General features: G+C 39.2%; 1 long non-coding RNA gene across 1 annotated transcript in view; it reads right to left on the bottom strand.

Moving 5' to 3' along the window:
- Nucleotides 1-19,912, bottom strand: part of LOC147361741 (uncharacterized) — an 89,444-nt gene that overhangs the window by 8,021 nt on the left and 61,511 nt on the right. The window contains exon 2 of the long non-coding RNA XR_015137619.1: nucleotides 16,979-17,116. This is a non-coding gene — a long non-coding RNA (uncharacterized LOC147361741). The remainder of the gene's footprint in view (nucleotides 1-16,978; nucleotides 17,117-19,912) is intronic.

Here is a 19,912-nt window from a genome sequence, read left to right as displayed (position 1 = left end):
TTAAAGCTCAACATTCAGAAAACTAAGATCATAGCATCTGGTCCCATCACTTCATGGGAAATAGATGGGGAAACAGTGGAAACAGTGTCAGACTTTATTTTTGGGGGCTCCAAAATCACTGCAGATGGTGATTGCAGCCATGAAATTAAAAGACGCTTACTCCTTGGAAGGAAAGTTATGACCAACCTAGATAGCATATTCAAAAGCAGAGACATTACTTTGCCAACAAAAGTCCATCTAGTCAAGGCTATGGTTTTTCCAGTAGTCATGTATGGATGTGAGAGTTGGACTGTGAAGAAGGCTGAGTGCCGAAGAATTGATGCTTTTGAACTGTGATGTTGGAGAAGACTCTTGAGAGTCCCTTGGACTGCAAGGAGATCCAACCAGTCCATTCTAAAGGATATCTAAAGTCCTGGGTGTTCTTTGGAAGGAATGATGCTAAAGCTGAAACTCCAGTACTTTGGCCACCTCATGCAAAGAGTTGACTCATTGGAAAAGACTCTGATGGTGGGAGGGATTGGGGGCAGGAGGAGAAGGGGACAACAGAGGATGAGATGGTTGGATGGCATCACTGACTCGATGGACATGAGTTTGAGTGAACTCTGGGAGTTGGTGATGGACAAGGAGGCCTGGTGTGCGGCAATTCATGGGGTCACAAAGAATTGAACACGACTGAGCAACTGAACTGAACTGAACTGTACTGAATAGCCAACTAAAAACAATGTACGATAATTTCAGGTGAACAGTGAAGGGACTCAGCCATACATACACATATCCATTCTCTCCCAAACCCCTCTCCCATCCAGACTGTCACATAACATTGAGCAGAGTTCCACATGCTGTACAGTAGGTCCTTGTTGGTTATCCATTTTAACTATAATGCTATTTACTTCTTAACTTAAATAGATTCATCACAAATTGATGATACCATACACACCACCTCCACTTTTGCCCTGTAATAGAAAAATCTGTATTGATGACTCTCAGATCTCAATCTCCATTCTGCTGAGATACATCTATACCAAGAAGTGACATACCTCGGTGATCAAATGAGCAATTTCTGGAGCCAGACTGCTTCGGGTTGAATCCAGCTCCTCTATTAAATTACGTTGTGACTTTGCATAAATTATTTATTCTCTGCCCCAGTCTCTTCATCCATAAAATGGAGGTAATATCATATTTTATCAATTCTATAAAGAACATTTTAACATCTTTAATATCAACATGTGTCTTAAGATAGATTTAATAGAAGAAACTAGCTGTCCCTGTTAAGATAGTTGTGAGAATTCAGTCAGTTAAAATATACAGTTTAGCACAGTATTTGGCACATAACAGTAACCAGTGCTATCATATTAATGGATATATCCTTTTCAAATTTTAGGCATCACAAATTCATGTTCCCTTCAAACAGGCTTATTACCCTATATTCTTATCTTGTTTAATGCCAGTAACACAAGCCAGAAATATGGAACTCATCACTGATTTTTTTCTCCTCCTTCACCTTCTGCATCTAATCACTTAAAAAGTTCTCTTAATTTTCTAGTGTAAATATCCCTCACCTTCCCTCTTCTTCTTTTTTTGCCTCACTTCCCGGTATTCAGGATCTTAGTTCCCCAGCCATGAATCGGACCTGTGCCCCTGCATTGCAGGTGCAGAGTTTTAACACTGGACTGCCAAGGAAGTCCCTCACCTTCCCTCTTCTTGCCATGCCATCTTCTTGGGCCTAGAACATGGCAGCTTCCACGCAAAACTAGGCTTTGTCCTTGCAGTTATCTTTCTAACATGGAAATCAGATCACAGCCCTCTCTGATTTTCAAAGGCTCCCCACCCCTACAAGACTAAGTCCAAACCCCTCCAAGTCCTGAGTTGTGAGACTGGCTTCTAGATCTCAGTCAGTCTCCCGGTCTGCCACAATCCATCTCTTACCATCTTCACAGGTCACGTGCCACTCCCCAAACTTCCTATTGATTAATGTCTCTGGGTTCTTATCTCTGCCTGCAAGAGACTTTCCCCTTTGATCTGCTTACCCTTATCCTTCCAGACTCTTGAGATTCTAGGAGAGCTATGGTGATCTTTCTCTCACCTCCCCTTCCTCATGTGAAAGTGAGTGTTAGTCGCTCAGCTGTGTCTGACTCTTTGCAACCCCATGGACTGTAGCCCGTCAGGCTCCTCTGTCCATGGAATTCTCCTGGCCAGAACACTGGAGTGGGTAGCCATTCCCTTCTCCAGGGGATCTTCTAAACTCAGGGATCAAACCTGGGTCTCTGGCATTGCAGCAGATTCTTTACCCTTTACCAGGGAAGCCCCCCTGCCCCATAGGTACTTACATATACCCTTTTGTGGGGTCTCCTATCACCTTTCTATTTCTACTCTATTTCTCTAATGCTTATTTGTCTCCCCCAGTGGACAGTGAATATTTTAAGATTATATTTCTTTATCCTGAACAACCTTTCCTGGCACATAGTAGATAAATGATACATAGCTGTTAAATTAATGAAAGAAAAAATGTAACCATGTGCTTACCATTGTATGTGACAGTATGTTGAGAAATACATATTGGGGGAAAAATCAAGACAGAGAATAATATAGAGAAATAAATCCAAAGAAATCTTTCTCATGAGCAGCAAAAATCAGCTCTTTTCCCCAAAAAACACCTTTTTCTTATTTCCCTGTCTTAGAAAGGGCCATTGCCCTGGTAGACAATGTGTATTTTAATGCTCTCAGGCCAGGATACTGATGCTCTTTTTTCAAAGATTGACACTGGTACTCTGTTCGGACACCTGAGAAATGGATATAGTTCTTATTCCTGCTGCAAGGCAACAACCTTTAATGCACTGCCCTGTTTTTATTAAAAAGGCAGCAAACTATCAAAATGCTATTAGGGATAAAAACTGCACATGTGGGATTTCCCTGGTGGCACAGTGAATAAGAATCTGCCTGCCAATGCAAGGGACACAGGTTCGATCCCTGATCCTGGCTTCCTCAGAGCAACTAAGCCCCTGCACCACAGCTATTGAGCCTGTGCTCTAGAGCCTGTGTTCCGAAAAAAGAGAAGCCTGTGCATTTGTAAAAGGGTAGTCCCCGCTCACCTGCCACAACTAGAGAAAGCCCACCCACAGCAACAAAGACCCAGTGCAGCCATAAATAAAATAAAGTATTTGTTTTAAACTTCATATGTGGTAATAGTAAAACAATGGAAAATGTGGAAAAACACCAAACTCCAAGTGCATGCTCTGATTTAGATGGCTTCCTAAATGACCGGTGCTTACTGTGAAAGGCACATTGGAAAAACATTTTTGCAGACTTTGAATGAAAGGTCAACCCCACCATGACCCCTGTATAAGTTCACCAATCCAATCCTACATTAATATGATGGGGGGGGGGAATGTACCAGGGAAGTTCATGTATTAATTATACATAGGGATTCTTTTGTGATGTGGAAGAAACACAAAGGGCAAAAATTATTTGACCCCTTTCGCTTATTTGTGTGTGTGTGGTTCTTTTTTGAGGGGGAGGGGAGTTTGTTGCTTGTTTGTTTGTTTAGCTGCACCACACAGCTTGAAGATTGTTAGTTTCCCAACCATGGATTGAACTCTGGCCTGGTAGTGAAATCACAGAGTCTTAACCACTGGCCCTCCAGGGAATTCCCTGTTTGACCCCTTTCTACCCAGATTTTACCATGATGCATTTCAGTTAAAAGGTTGGTCCAAGGGTTTACCACCAACATGCTGGACCATAGTCTCTCCATCAAAGGCTTGCTTAGCACTTATTGGCCAAAAGTCATTAGAGAAAGTGCCAAAGAGATTCAGATTATTGACACTTTTCTTGCACAAGTCAAGACCTCAGACACAGCAATATAAATCATATTCAACCTTTCAAAAGAGGCAAATGGATAACATACCCTGTTTGGTTTACAGTGGGGGGAAAGGATTACAGCTAACACATCTTGCCAACTGGGTCTTATCAGACCTTCCCCATGGGTATATATTCTTTTAATTGAGAACTGGGCATGGACTGACAGGGGAAGCAGTGATTGTGCACTAGGGTTCTTAGCAGAAAAAAGGTGAATACTTACAACTACAAAGTAACTATGTCAATATAATATTCTGTTTCCAAAGAGTATTTTCCAAACTGTATGTCTTATTCTCAGGGTCCCAAGGAAGAAGACTAAATGAGAGCCTCGCTATGGTACTATTCTCCAGGCCCATGCCTCAGAAATGCTTTCTCAGCAAAGCAGTGCTATAACCCAGTCCCTCTGACATTTTCAGTGCTAAGTATCCCACCCCTTGGAAAGAATCCAAGCCAGAACAACCCCCCCACCAAATCCCATTTTGCAGTAAATTACAATGTACTTTATTGTAGCTGTACTGATTACAGTAGAGACACAAGATTGCATTTATATTCAATGCAATCTTCAGCAAGTAGAGGAAGAAAACAGGTTTTGCCCTAAAAAAAAGATATTGAATCAAATTCTGGAACATTACTAGAGCCCACCAATGTTCCCCATTCTCTTCCCATCCCTGAACACATAGGAGAATGACTCCTTCTCACCTGGTGAAATTGAACATGACCACTTGACTTGTTTTGGCAAAGCAAGTGTGAAACAAAAGTGAGGAGGATCACTTCTGAGTAAAGCATCAAGAGTTAAGACAAGATTCTCTGTGCTTATTTCCCTCACCACAAGGCTCGATCACACAAATACTGAGATGCAGATGGTCCAAGATCAAAGGGCCAGGAAGGTTGGGGCACTGCCTGTAGAGTTACCTGAACCTAAAGTGGAAATAGTGTGACAGAGACAGTTTGCATTCTTGTCACTATAACATAACCTAATCTATGTAGATAACACAGGTTAACCTAACATACATGGAAAGCTGGACCTTGGGTAGCAGAATTTGCTTTTGTAGACTCCAAATTAGTCATCAATAAAATGCCAAAGCATTCAAGGTTATCTAATTCCTGGAGAGGGGCTTATATCGTGTTTCACTCAATAAACATCAGAATCTAGTGTTTCCATTAATTGTATCATTAGAATACAGCAAAATCCCTTGTCATAGTTTATCATTTTCACTCTAATTAGTGTTCTGTGTTGTGACAAGAGGATCAAGCCTTTGCCCGGTGTGACTGCAATTATGAAGTAAGTTTAAGGTTGCATGCCACATGCATCGCTCAGTCATGTCTGACTCTTTGTGACCCATTGGACTGTAGTCTGCCAGGCTCCTCTGACCATGGGATTTTTCAGGCAAGAATGCTGAAGTGGATTACCATTTCCTTCTGCAAGAGATCTTTCCGACCCAGGGATCAAACCTGAGTCTCCTGTGTCTCCTGCATTGTAGACAGATTCTTTACCTGCTGAGCCATCAGTTAAGGTTACAATTAATTTAAATCACTATGCTTCCTCAACATAATCAATTTGGCCTCTGAATCATATAAACCAAAACTGTAAAAACTTCTACAAAAATGCATTGGGCTAATTACCTAAGAACTTATTTCAGATCTATCATAATATTTCAAGGATCTGGAGAAGATATTCTACATCTACAAATAGAAAAGTGGATTATCTTAATATTGTGTGTGCTTCTGTGGTTCTAAATAAAATTAAAACATCTGAAAGTAATATATATTAACATTTTAGACTTCTGGGTTAATTTTTTCCAGCAAATTCCTTATCTTTGATAACTGAAAATAAGCAAATGATAAGGTGATTCTTTTGTGTCATCCAAAGGCTACCAAATAGGATTTTGTGGTAATTCACACAAATAGCACTTAGAGAGCTTTTCCTATGTGTTCAACAGTGTTTGCTCTAGAGAGCCAATGATGAAAAAGATGTGGTCCCTGCCCTCTTCTAATTTATAGTCTAGCAACGTCTGCTTCAAAAGATGTATGCCGCTACTTTCTCTCCAAGCTTTGGGTTGTGAAAATAACATTGCCTAATAGTAATATGCATGTGTGCATGCTAAGTCACTTCAGTTGTGTCTGACTCTTTGGGATCTTATGGACCATAGTCCACCAGTCTCCTCTACCCATGGGATTCTCCAGGCAAAAATACTGGAGTGGGTTGCCATGCCCTCTTCCAGGGGATCTTCCCCACCCAGGGATCAAACCTGAGTCTCTCATGTCTCCTGCATTGGCAGGTGGGTTTTTACCACTAGTGCCTCCTGGGAAGCCCAACAGTAATTTAATGGAACTGAATTTATCTGGGAAAGTTCAAGTATCTGGAATCCAGCTGAGAATCAGGAAGGCACTAATAGGAGTCTTTAAGAAGTCATACATTTCACACATTAAAAAAAGAAAAAAAAAGTTTTACCGAGTATTTGTACTATGCTATTCACTTTGCTATATGGTATATATTGAATAGTTCATCATTATAAACCCCATGACGGGATACTAGTATTGTCTCCATTTCCTGCACAGAGGATTACAATTTCACCTTGGTTAGGGTGGAGCCAAGATTTGAATCCAGATCTGCCCAACCCCAGAGCTCAATGTCTTAACCACAACCCCACACAGTGCTTCTCAAAGACTAAGCACTAAAAGTCTTGGTCTTCACTTGTAGAATAATCCCCAGGGCTTTGTGTCCATTACTACTGCTGTGTAACAAACCACTCCACTTTTCGTAATTCGGGATTAGGAGAGAACACAGCAGGAACTGTTTGACTCTGCTGCTTGATGTTGAGGCCTCAGTTGGGAAAATTCAACAGCAAGGATGGGAAGGGGGTAAGGGAGTGAAGGAAGAGTGGACTTTGGGAGGAGTATTTAGCAACTGAAGGCTAGGATCTTCTAGAGGTGTGTTCACTTATGTGCCAGGAAGTTAAAGCTTCTCAACTGGGGCCTCCGTTGGAGCTGACAACTATGCCCCCTCCATGTGGTATTTCTAAGTAGCCTACCTAGGTTTCCTCTTAGCAAGGAAGTCAGATCTCTTAACGACGCAAGCCTTCAAAAGTGAGTGACAAGGCAAAACGTGCCTTGCCTTTCGTGACTTGGTCTTAGAAGACACATAGTGCTGTGTCTGCCATATTCATCACAAACCTCACCAGATATAAGGGAATAGGTGTAGGGGATAGGATTGGGGGTCGAGGTCATGCTGCAGAAGGGAATGTGGAATGAAAGATAGTTGGCAGCCATCTTGGGGAAGTGCAATCTGCCACAAGCCCTCACCTAAAGGTTAATTGTTCCTGTGTCCTGTCCAAATCCACCTTGGGAATATCCAAGCATATCCCAAGTCCACAGAATAAAGTAAGCAGTATGTAGACATTGCCCAGCTTCAATAATGACCAATAATTTATCAATTCAAACAATAAATGTAAAGGATAGTAAATAAGTCAGGAATTAAAACTAGGAGCATCAGTTTTATCATAAGACAGAAATAGAAAAAGTATGGAGAGGAGATAAGAAAAAGTCAGTGACTACAGGCTGCAAAGCATTTAATTCAGGGCCTATATCTCCACACAACTCAACAAGCCCATAGGCACCTTGTGTTCTTACATTGAAAAATAACAAAATTTTCTAATAATGACCCTACCCTAAGCATCTAGAGAAGCTTAAATTCTATCTAGTATATTACATGAAGGAAGGCTGCAAAATTTGGGTGATATATTTTACAAAGATTGCATTTTAAAGGGGCACTTTGGGAGTAAACACACTTATCTCTCATGAAACAATTAATTCCTCAGTACTCATTTCTGGATTATTACTATTCTCATGGAAAATACACAGTCCTGGATGGTTTTGTTCAGATGAGAGAGAAAGAAAAAACCCACTGAAGTTTACATTTTCTAGAGCTAATGCCCAAATTCCACCCATAATTACCAAGCTGGCACATGCTGCAAATTCACAAGCTATGTGCCAATGCATGTACACATTTGCAGACAAGCACCTGTTCTGAATATTTAATTTTGATCCTTATCTCCTAAAACTATTTTTACAAAATAAATAAAGCTTTCCTATGGCCTGAGCTTCAAAACCAGCAAAACTGATGGAGTAATTGAAGACAGTTCCAAAGTCCATGTACTATTCACCATAAGGAAGACAGGCATTCATCCCCATTGGGTTTTCCCCTAGCAAATTTGCCTGCCTTATAATAATCTGCTTAGATGCATATAAAATGCTGGTTTACATTTCTAAAGCACGCACCAGCTGACATCTGAGAAGAGTCAAGGACAGGTTGAAAAGTCTGAACAGATCACATGCAGTGTTGGCATTAGACTGAAGACAATATCATATTATAGGATCATTTATTTTAAAAGGGCATTTGGGGACTTTCCTGGTGGCCCAGTGGTCAAGTTCCATATGCCATGAGCCACAACTCAAATACATAAAATAAAAAATAAAAGGACTTTTGACATTACTTTTAAGTGCTGATTCTTTTAATCCTTGAACACTATAAAGAATATTTAAAAAGAAGTCTCTTTTCCCATGGCTCCAACATATCCACAACTTCAATTTTTAGTTCTCAACGATTTTTTAAAAAAATGTTTCTCATTAAGCAATGGAATTTGGAGCTATTTTATAACGTCACTGAACAGAATAGCCTCTTGAACAAGCTGCAACATAAAATTCTTTAGACCAGGACTAAATGATGGGATGTGAAAACCAGATCAATAAACAGGAAATAAAAGAGCACAGAGAGACTGGCAAAGCAAACAAAACAGAAGTGGTGTTGGTTTCTTTGATTGTTTAAGAAAAGTTCCATGAACTTTAAAAATCTCTGTCTCTCTTACGCTTTACCTCCATCCAAGCCTCTGAGCTTTACTTTTCTTTGTTTGCTAAATATCTCTAACATAAAAGTATAATTGCTTCTTTGTGTTAGTCGCTGCAGCCTGCGGGTTGTGAGTGGCTGTGGGCAACTGCGTGGCTGTTGGTGGAGGCCAGCTAATGGCTAAAAAAGAGAGCAAAGTCTGCAGGCTCGTGCATGGGTTCCAGAATCTCTAGAAACCAAGCAGCCAGAGACACATCCAGACACAGGGAAAAAAATAAGAAGTGAGGGAAACCCTCATTAAATCAGTTTGTGATTAAAAAAAATAAAAGTTATGGTGTTTCCACAGCTTACCCGGCATATTGCAAGACAAAAACCATTAAAAAAGCTAAAGTACAAGATTTCTTTCACCTATTAGACCGTTTTTATCAACAAATGATTGACATATTTTGGCAATGCTAAGAATCAGGCCATTAACTTCTGCATATCTTCTTGGTTGTTAAATTGCAACTATAATTTGTCTTCATAAGCAGAATGGCACATTACACCTTATTAAAATGTGAAGATCATATCTTCTGAAAAAGTAGAAAATTTTCAAGTGTTAGCTTTATCATTAAGGAACAGAAATAGAATGAGACAAACAAAACAAAATGTAAGTTAAAGTAAGATGGTAAAACAAGTCAGAATATATTCAAAATCACAAGAATTGTAAATGAAATGAACTATCTGATAGAAACACAAAAATTGCAAAGCTGTTTGCTTCTTTCTTTTAAAGATATATATTCTTCACAAGAGATACATCAATAAGAGAAACACATGAGAAAAGATAAAAAGAAGAGAAACTACATAGACAAATACTGACCAAAATAATAACAATGAGATTAACATAAGACATGAAATTAACATAAGACAAAAGAGACTTTAAAACAGAAAGCATTATCAAAGATAAAGAGGGTCTTTACTACATAAAGATTTTTTAAAATACTGAGTATCATATAAGTCTATATTTGTGTATACTTAACAACTTATAAATTTTAAAATAAAACTAATAAATAGCAAAAATTGATCTACCCATCATCATGTTAATAGTAAGAGCTTTCAACATATCTATCTCATTTACTGACAGATTAAGCTGACAAAAACTTTTAAAGAAATAGATTTCAACAGCAAAATCGATGCGCTTGAATTAATAGGCAGAATTCCAGAGAATAGAAAGGAGAGAAAAGAAGGCCTTCTTAAATGAACAATGCAAAGAAATAGAGGGAAACAATAGAATGGAAAATACTAGAGATCACTTCAATAAAATTGGAGAAATCAAGGAAATATTTCATGAAAGAATGGGCAAGATAAAGGACAGAAATGATAAGTACCTAACAGAAGCAGAACAGATTAAGAAGAGGTGGCAAGAATACAGAGAGGAGGTATATTAAAAAGGTCTTAATGACCTGGGTAACCATGATGGTGAGATCTCTTACCTAAAGCCAGACATCCTTGAGTGTGAAGTCAAGTGGGCATTACAAAGCATTACTATGAAAAAAGCTAGTGGAGGTAATTGAATTCCATCTGAGCTATTTCAGATCCTAAAGATGATGCTGTTAAAGTGCTGCTCTCAATATGTCAGCAAATTAGGAAAACTCAGTAGTGGCCACAGGACCAGAAAAGGTCAATTTTCATTCCAATTCCAAAGAAAGGCAGTGTCAAATAATGCTCAAACTACTGTACAATTGTGCTCATTTCACATGCTAGCAAGGTTATGCTCAAAATTCTGCAAGCTAGGCTGTGGCAGTATGTGAACCAAGAACTTCCAGATGTACAAGCTGGGTTTTAAAGAGACAGAGGAACCAGAGATCAAATTGCCAACATTTGTTGGAACATGGAGAAAGCAAGAGAATTCCAGAAAAACGTCTACTTCTGCTTCACTGACTACACTAAATCCTTTGACTGTGTGAATCACAACAAATTGTGGAAAATTCTTATAGAGATGGGAGTAGCAGACTACCTTACCTGTGTCTTGAAAAACCTAAATACAGGTCAAGAAGCAACAGTTAGAACCAGACTTGAAACAACTGACAGGTTCCAAATTAGAGAAGGACTACAACAAGGCTATATATTGTCACCCTGCTTATTTAACTTATATGCAGAGTACATCATGCAAAATGCCAGCTGGATGAATCACAAGCTGGAATCAAGATTGCTGGGAGAAATAGCAACAAATATGCAGATGACCCCACTGTAATGGCAGAAAATTAAGAGAAACTAAAAAGCCTCTTGATAAGGGTGAAAAAGAAGAGTGAAAAAGCTGGCTTGAAGCCCAACATTTAAAAAACAAAGATAATGGCATCCAGTCCATCACTTAATGGCAAGTAGAAGGGGGAAAAGTGGAAGCAGTGATGGATTTTATTTTCTTGGGCTCCAAAATCACCATGGATGGTGACTGCAGCCACTAAATTAAAAGGTACTTGCTTCTTGGAAGGAAAGTTATGACAAATCTAGATAATATGTTAAAAAGCAGAGACATCACTTTGCTGACGAACATCTGTGTAGTCAAAGCCAGATTTTTTTCAATAGTCATGTATGTATGTGAGAGTTGGACCACAAAGAAGGCTGAGCACCAAAGAATTAATGCTTTTGAATTGTGGTGCTGGAGAAGACTCTTGGATTACAAGTACATCAAATCAGTCAATCCTAAAGGAAATCAACCCTGAATATTCATTGGAAGGACTGCTACTGAAGCTGAAGCTCCACTCTGGCCACCTGATGTGAAGAGCCGGCTCACTGGAAAAGACCCTGATGCTGGGAAAGATTGAAGGACAAAGGAGAAGGGGGCGACAGAGGATGAGATGGTTCAATAGTATCACCAACTCAGTGGACATGAAATTGAGCAAACTCCGGGAGATAGTAGAGGATAGAGGAGCCTGGCCTGCTACAGTCCATGGAATCTGAGTCAGACACAATTTAATGACTAAACAACAGCACAGAACTCTGGCCCTAGCCATTAGAGAATAAATATTTTTCTGAAACATACATGAGACATTTACAAAAACTGACCAAAACTATGTCATATAATCAGTTTCAGCATATTTCAGGAAATCGATAGATACAGGCCATGCTTTCACATAAAATAAACACATTAAAGCTAAATGGATAAAGAAGATGTGCTGTGTAAATTAATATAAATATATAATAGAATAATGCTCAGTCATACAAAAATAAACTTTTCCATTTGCAGCAACATGGATGAACTTAGAGGATATTACGCTGTCAGAAGAAGAAAGCCAAATACTATATGCTATTACTTATATGTGAATCTAAAAACTGCAACAAACTAGCGAATAAAACAAAAAGAAGCAGACTCACAGATATTGAGAACAAACTAGTAGTTATCAGTGGGGAGAGGGAAGTAGGGAGGGACAGTTAGAGGGGTAGGCGATTTTTTTTTAAAAAAGAGTTATTATGGAATTATACAAAATCATGTGTGTGAAACTTTTGAAAGCTGCAAACACTATAGAATTTAAACAATCTCTTTCATTCAGTAAAAAAATGTAAATCAAAGCTATAATGAAATATCACCTCACAATGGTTAGAATGGCCATCATCAAAAAATCTACAAACAATAAATGCTTAGAGAGGGTATGAAGAGAAGGGAAACCTCCTTCACTATTGGTGGGAATGTGAATTGGTACAGCCACTAAGGAGAGCAAAATATGGAGTTTCATTCAAAAAACTAAAAATAGAACTACCATATGATCTAGAATTCCACTCCTAGACATATATTTGGAAAAGGAGTAATTCAAAAAGATACACGCACCCCAATGTTCATTGCAGCACTATTTACAATAATCAAGACATGGAACAACCTAAATGTTCATCAATAGAGGAATGGATAAAGAAGATGTGGTACATATATACAATGGAATATTATTCTGACATAAAAATGAACAAAATAATACCATTTGCAGAGACGTGAATAGACCTAGAGATCATCAAACTGAGTGAAGTACATCAGACAGAGAAAGAAAAATATTATATGATATTGCTTATAAGTGGAATCTAAAGAAGTGGCTAAAGAAATCATGCATGGATGTGAGAGTTGGACTATAAAGAAAGCTGAGCACCAAAAATTGATGCTTTTGAACTGTGGTGTTGGAGAAGACTCTTGAGAGTCCCTTGGACTGCAAGGAGATCCAACAAGTCCATCCTAACGGAAATCAGTCCTGAATATTCATTGGAAGGACCGATGCTAAAGCTGGAACTCCAATACTTTGGCCACCTGATGCAAAGAACTGATTCCTTGGAAAAGATCCCGTTGCTGGGAAAGATTGAAGGCAGGAGGAAAAGAGGATGACCGAAGATGAAGTGATTGGATGGCATCACCGACTCAGTGGACACGAGTTTGAGCAAACTCCGGGAGTTGATGATGGACAGGGAAGCCTAGTATGCTATAGTCCATGGAGTTGCAGAGTCAAGACATGACTAAGCGACTGAGCTGACTGAATTGACTGAAAGAAGTGGCAAAAAGTGAACCTCTTTACAAAATAGAAGTTGATTCACATATATAGAAACCAAACCTGTGGTTAACAGGGGAGAAAGGAGAGCAGCGATAAATGGAGAGACTGGGATTGACATATACACACTACTATTAATATATAGAGAATAAATAGCTAATAAGAATGTACTGAACAGCACAGGGAACTCTATTCAGTACTCTGTAATGACCTATATGGGAAAAAAAATCTAAAAAGAGTGGATATAAATGTATGTATAACTAACTCACTCTGCTATATAATAGAAACTAATACAACATTGTAAATCAACTATGCTCTAATTTTAAAATTTTAATTAATAAAATAAATTTTAAAAATAATAAAAATAAACAAGTTAAAAATCTATGCGACTAGAAATTCAGAAACATTCCCCCAAATAATTCATGGGATGCCAAAGAAATTATATTGAAAATTTTTCAAATACTTAGAATGAAGAACAAAAACACTATTTTCAAAGCAAAAACTGAAGGAGAAGTGCTTAGCCTTAAAATACTTTCAATATACAGGAAGAAAGGCAAAAAATAAGTGAACTTCAAGAAGTTTTGCACCGACTTGATATAATACTCAGATGGTAAAGAATCTGCCTGCAATGCAAAAGACCCTGGTTCAGTCCCTGGGTTGGGAATATACCCTGGAGAAGGGAATGGCAACCTACTCCAGTATTCTTACCTGGAAAATCCCATGGACAGAGGAAGCCGGTGGGCTACAGCCCATGGTATTGCAAAGAGTTGGACACAACTGAGCCACCAACACAAGAAGTTTTGCACCAACCTTATAGAATACTACTAGCTTCATCAGTGCCCTAGCCTCCCTTCCCTTGACCCAGACTTCTAGGATGAGTGCTCTGTCACCCAAGGAGGTTCAGCAGTAGCGATTGATGATATACAGAGTCACATGGCAGTGACACACAGCCTGGTCCTGAAGTCACACTCTGAGGCTTTCCTGGCCTGCACTTACTCTAGGAAATAAGAAAAAAGAAGGAAAACTGGAAGGATTTTTTTTTTCAACAATGTGAATAGGTCAAGAATTGGGAAAATTCTTTTTCTTTGATCCCTAACCAAAGTAACATCAATCTCCACCACAGTCAACCATGCATAACTATCCAGTTTATAATTTGGAATCTAGTAGAAAAAAATGTAATGAACTGTACGTCACATTGGCCACAGCTAAACGCCTACCATCACCTTTATTGATTTAAAGTTTGGATTCACTAAATGTGTCTTTGGAAAAATCACTTAAATTATTCCCTTTCCTCATTTAATTTCTTCAAGATTAAAACTATGATACGTTTCTCTTAAAATATACACACTATATAGAAAATAAATAACCAACAAGGACCTACTATATAACACAGGGAACTAAGCTCAATATCTTGTAGTAACCTATAAGAGAAGAGAATGTGAAAACAGAAAGTATATGTGTGTGTGTGTATATATATATATATATATATATATATATATATATATATGGGCTTCCCTGATAGCTCAGTCAGTAAAGAATCTGCCTGCAATGCAGGAGATGCCAGTTTGATTCCTGGGTCGGGAAGATCCGCTGGAGAAGGGATAGGCTACCCACTCCAATATTCTTGGGCTTCCCTTGTGGCTCAGCTGGTAAAGAATTTGCCTGCAATGCAGGAGACCTGGGTTCAATCTCTGGGCTGGGAAGATCCCCTGGAGAAGGGAAAAGCTACCCACTCCAGTATTCTGGCCTAGAGAATTCCATGGACTATATGGGGTTGAAAAGAGTATGCCACAACTGAGAGAATTTCACTTTCATATATAATTGAAAAAAAGAGTTTCAAGCCAAACTTGTGTACTGGTTGTAATATATTACCTATTGGTTGTAATATATTATCTATTGGTTGTAATAGATGTAATATATTATCCACTTGGTTGTAATATATTATCTATTTATATATTGTGAATTCAATTAACTAATGCTTTGATAAGATATTAATATTAATAATCATAATAAATATTGGCCTATTAAAGAAAAACTATGATACTTTTCTCAGATGATTCCTGGTGAGGATGAGATGATAAAAATAATACAGCACAGGGTCTTGTGGATGCCAATAGTTATTATTTCATAGTTTTTTCTGCCTCGGAAAGACATATGATCAACGAAATAGCTAAAATACATTTGACATCAACCTGAATTGAAGGTCTTAACATGTCAGAAAAGAAAATGGGGCAAAATGTTGGTCAGTATTGAAACTGAAGGGAAGATATGAGAGTCACCAAGGCAAACATCAACAGTGCCCAGAAGAGCCCCATCCAGAATCTGTCTTGTCCAGTAATAATAGCTACAAAAGTCCAGTACGGACTGGACAAACCAGGCCAACCAACCACAAGCCTTTCCATCTGGGCAGTATTTTTGATAGAGTTGAGAGTCTCCACCCACCCCTCAACACTTGTCAAAGTCCGGGGAAATCTAACAGTAACAATCTCGCCATTTGTCCTAGAAGACCCTGCTGAGATAGAAATCATAAGAGAATATAAATCCTATGAGGTGAATAGCTGTGTTGCTGCTAATCAAAAAGAATGGGAATTCCACAATTAAGTTCCAATGTGGAGAACAGGAAGAATATCATCCAGTGTATGAGCGTGGACTTCAGACCTGGGTTAGAATTTCCACCTCTAGTTGTGTGACCTTAGACAAGTTATTTATGCTTTCTTGAAGCTGTTCCCTTGTGTACAAAATACAGGTGAAAAATATCTACTTCACACGGTAAGATGAGGTTTCATGAGTACTTGAGCATTGGATGAATGGCAGCAATTATTCATGAGAGGAAAAAGTAGGTCTGGCTTTTTCCTCAGCTTTCTGGCTGAAGAGGACAGACCTGAACAGGGAGCCATTGCAGGGGAGACAGTGTCTACTAAAAACACCATAAGCATTCAAGTCTCCACTGAAAAGTCATGAGGAAAGGGGTACATGGACCAAGAAGTGGGACACGGAGGACTTGTTTCTCCCCTTTGAGGGTGGAGTCTCAGACTAGGCCTGAGAGAGAGATAATGTTCTTTATTCGAAGTAAAGGCAGTTTAGTCCTAGGAAAATCTAACCACGTAGGGTCGCTGGTGAAGTAACTGGTCAAATAGCCTGGGCCTGTTTTGAGTCTTGGCTGAGGGTGAAAAGCAAATTGCTTCCCATGACATACCTCCTATTTCCCAAGCGGGGCCTACCTACTGAACACTACACATAAATCCCAGATGAAAGCAGTGCACCGGTTTCCCAGTAATGTAACTTTCCCAAACGCTGCACACACAGATTTATAGTAACACTGGGCAGCCATGCAAAAGGTTGCATTGTGTTCAGTAGTATTGCTTCTAATTTCAGGAGGATTTCGGGTGAGGACTTTTGAAGTGGGTGCTTGACTCATGCATCTGTAAATTCCTCATTTTCCACAGTTATTAAAACACCCGTCAGTGCCAGGTTATGCCATTGTTCATTCACTCCTTTGGCACGCCAGCGTGGGGGTGGATGCCAACCACACAGCAGCCACAGAGGCACAGAAAAACAGTAGGTGAGGCGGGCAGGCGTCATGGAGGCTAGGGACTGCGTGCCAAAGGGACACACGCTTGGGGGCAGTCATACTGTCACCACTTAGAAGTCCTTTAACTCCTTGGGGCTGTTGAAAGATCCCCCTGGCCTTCTGCAGCAACATGGATATGGACCTAGAGATTGTCATACTAAGTGAGGTAAGTCAGACAGAGAAAGACACGCATCACATAATATCACTTACACATGGGATCTTGCAGGAAATGGCAACCCACTCCAGTATGCTTGCTCGGAAAATTCCATGGGCAGAGGAGCCTGGGGGGCTGCAGTCCATTGGGTCGCAAAACAGTTGGACATGACTGAGCTACTGAACAACAACAATCTGTGGAAGACACACAAAAAAATGATACAAATGAACTTATTTACAAAATAGAAACAGACTCACAGACATAGAAAACAGAGCTACCAAAAGGAAACCATGGAGATGGGAGAAATTAGGAGTGTGATATTAACAGAGTCACAGTACTGCGTATTACTTAAAAGAGATAACCAACAGGGACCTACTGTATAGCAGAGGGAACTATATGCAATATTTTGTAACAAGATATAAAGGAAAAAATCTGGAAAAGAATATGTGTATATATATATATGTGTGTGTATAATTGAATTATTTTGCCATACACCTGAAATTAACACAATGTGGTAAATCAACTATACCTCAATTTAAAAACAAAAATCCCCTGAGATCTGGAAGAGAACATGAAAACAAGCTGAGTTCATCAAGAGATGACTTTCTTCATCTAGTAAGTCTTCGATTTTTAGAAATTGTCAAAGCATTCTGCACACTAAAATTGGCAAACATTTGACTGTTCCTCACCCAGTATTTCTGCCCTGGCCCCATTCCATGGGTCAGAGAGGAAGTATCTAGTAGGGTCTCTTCAGGTCATAGGCAGAAGGCATATTTCTGTTTAGGGGATCGGCCCTGGCCACAGAAATAGGTGTTAGAACCAGAACGACATGTTTGCCTTAATTAGTTCTTTTCTTTGGCATGTAACACACACTGTATGTAAGCTACTCTGTTCTTCCATACCCCAGACCGCCACTGCTAATTATCATTATAATGTTTTAATAGCAATTTCCCCAGCAGAGAATTCAAAATTCTTTAGTATATTATCTCCTGTCTCTTCAAAATACCTTTATGAAATAACTGGAGGAAAGCTGTTATTATCTCATTCTAACAAAATTTGTTTGACTGAGAAGGCAAAAACCTAGACATTTGAATAGAGCACGGCCAGAAACTAATCAAACTAATTTTTAGGTGAAGCTTGTGAAATCAGCTTCCTTACATCTGTAGTAATACCTGCTACCTCCCTCACCATCAAGTTTTCGATCATTTACCCAAGACTAACTGCCCTGGCCTGAAACACAGACGTGACTGAATAGAAACATCATCCATTCTAAGAAAGGTTACCTGCCACCAAAAAGTACCTATTAATAGGCAGATGGTGTGCCTCTTTAAAAAAGTCAGTCAGAACACATCTAATTGTCTAATACAGGGTTAATTAACAGCACTCCAAGTGTTTTTCTGTTGGCCGCTTAGCATGTGGAATCTTAGTTCCCCGACCAGGGATCGAATCCATGCCCCCTGTATTGGATGCACGGAACCACTGGACTGCCAAGGAAGCCCCAGTACTGACACTTTCGATAATCTTTTGACGTGGGGGGTGGTCCAGTGCATTTTAGATGTTGAGCAGCACCTCTGGCTCCACCTACTAGAAGCCAGCAGCATCTTCCCCAGTTGAGATAACTGAAAATATCCTCAGACGTTCCCCAACGTTCCTTCAGGAGGGAAGAAGGGGAGACAAAACCATCCACCGTTGAGAAATGCTGCCCTAATCAACCAAAAGCAAGTAACAATGGAGCACTAGCCTCAGCCTGACATTATAGTAACCAGATGCTGGAGGCTAATAAATAACATGTTCTTGTTTTCATGAGACTGAACGTAAAGACAGAGCTTACCTCCAGTATACTGGAGGTTGAGAACTGAGAGTCTATGCAAAGGAGGGAAGGTGGGAGGGACAAATTAGGGGTATGGGATTAACAGGTACAGACTACCATGTGTGAAATAGATAGGCAATGAGGACACACTGCATAGCACAGGAATTAGAGCCATTAACTTAAAACAACCTATAATAGAGTATAATCTGCAAAAATGCTGAATTACTATGCTATACACCTCAAACTAATATAATATTATAAATCAACTATACTTCAACAAATAATAGTAATAAAAAGGGTCTATGCAAAGGGAATTCTGAGATGGGAAATCACAGTTGTTCAGAACAAACTTCATGCACAGTGTAGGCTATGAGTTAGACTTGAAAATGTGCAGATCTTGAAACATTAAATGATGAAAGACTTTAGGCCATAGCTGAAGGGAAAAGATTATAAACAAGGATCTGAATACCAAAAGGAGCACAGGAAAGACAGACTGCCATCTGACAGGTGCTAGGGACTGGTCTCCTTCGGCTGGATCAATGTCAAATGGAAGGGGAGTGTCAAACACTGGTCAGATCTCTGCCCCATCTTATTAGTTGCACTTGCGTAGAAGATATAGAGGGCAGGCTTTCAAATTGGCTGATGAAAGGAACCTAGAAGTAATTGTCAGTACAGTGGATGGCAAGATCAGTCTTCAAAAAGATCTTCAGCACCTGAAGCAATGGGTTGAATTTCATAAAATGTTATTTAACTGTGCCAAATGTAAGATCCACGCTTGCATCCAAAAAAAAAAAACCTGACTGCAAAAATAGAGTATGGAGGTAACAAAGTGTAGCAAAACAAATGTTAAAAAAAGATTACAGATTTTGTCAGCAGTGTCTTCAATGGAAGTCAACTATAAAATATTAATGCCTCCTTCCTGACACACTAAAAAAAAAAATGTAATGAAATTCTAGTTTCCATTAATAGAAGTATAATATCTAGAATGAGGGAGGTGACGTCCCCTTTTGAATATGCATTTAGAAACCACAGGTGGATTACTGTATTCACCTTTTTAAAGCTTATAGACAAACTGGAACATATTCAAAGAATAGCAAGCCCAGTACGGAAGAAGCATGAAATCAGACCACATGAGGAATTTGAATTTTTAATCAGGAGACAAGATAAACCTGCAAACATG

This window comes from Bos grunniens, chromosome 12 (assembly GCF_055505025.1).
Source record: "Bos grunniens cultivar Pamir isolate PY7600 chromosome 12, Bosgru_T2T1.0, whole genome shotgun sequence".
Lineage (NCBI taxonomy): Eukaryota > Metazoa > Chordata > Mammalia > Artiodactyla > Bovidae > Bos > Bos grunniens.
Note: the sequence above shows the minus strand (reverse complement) of the source record. Positions and strands in the feature narration are given on the sequence as shown.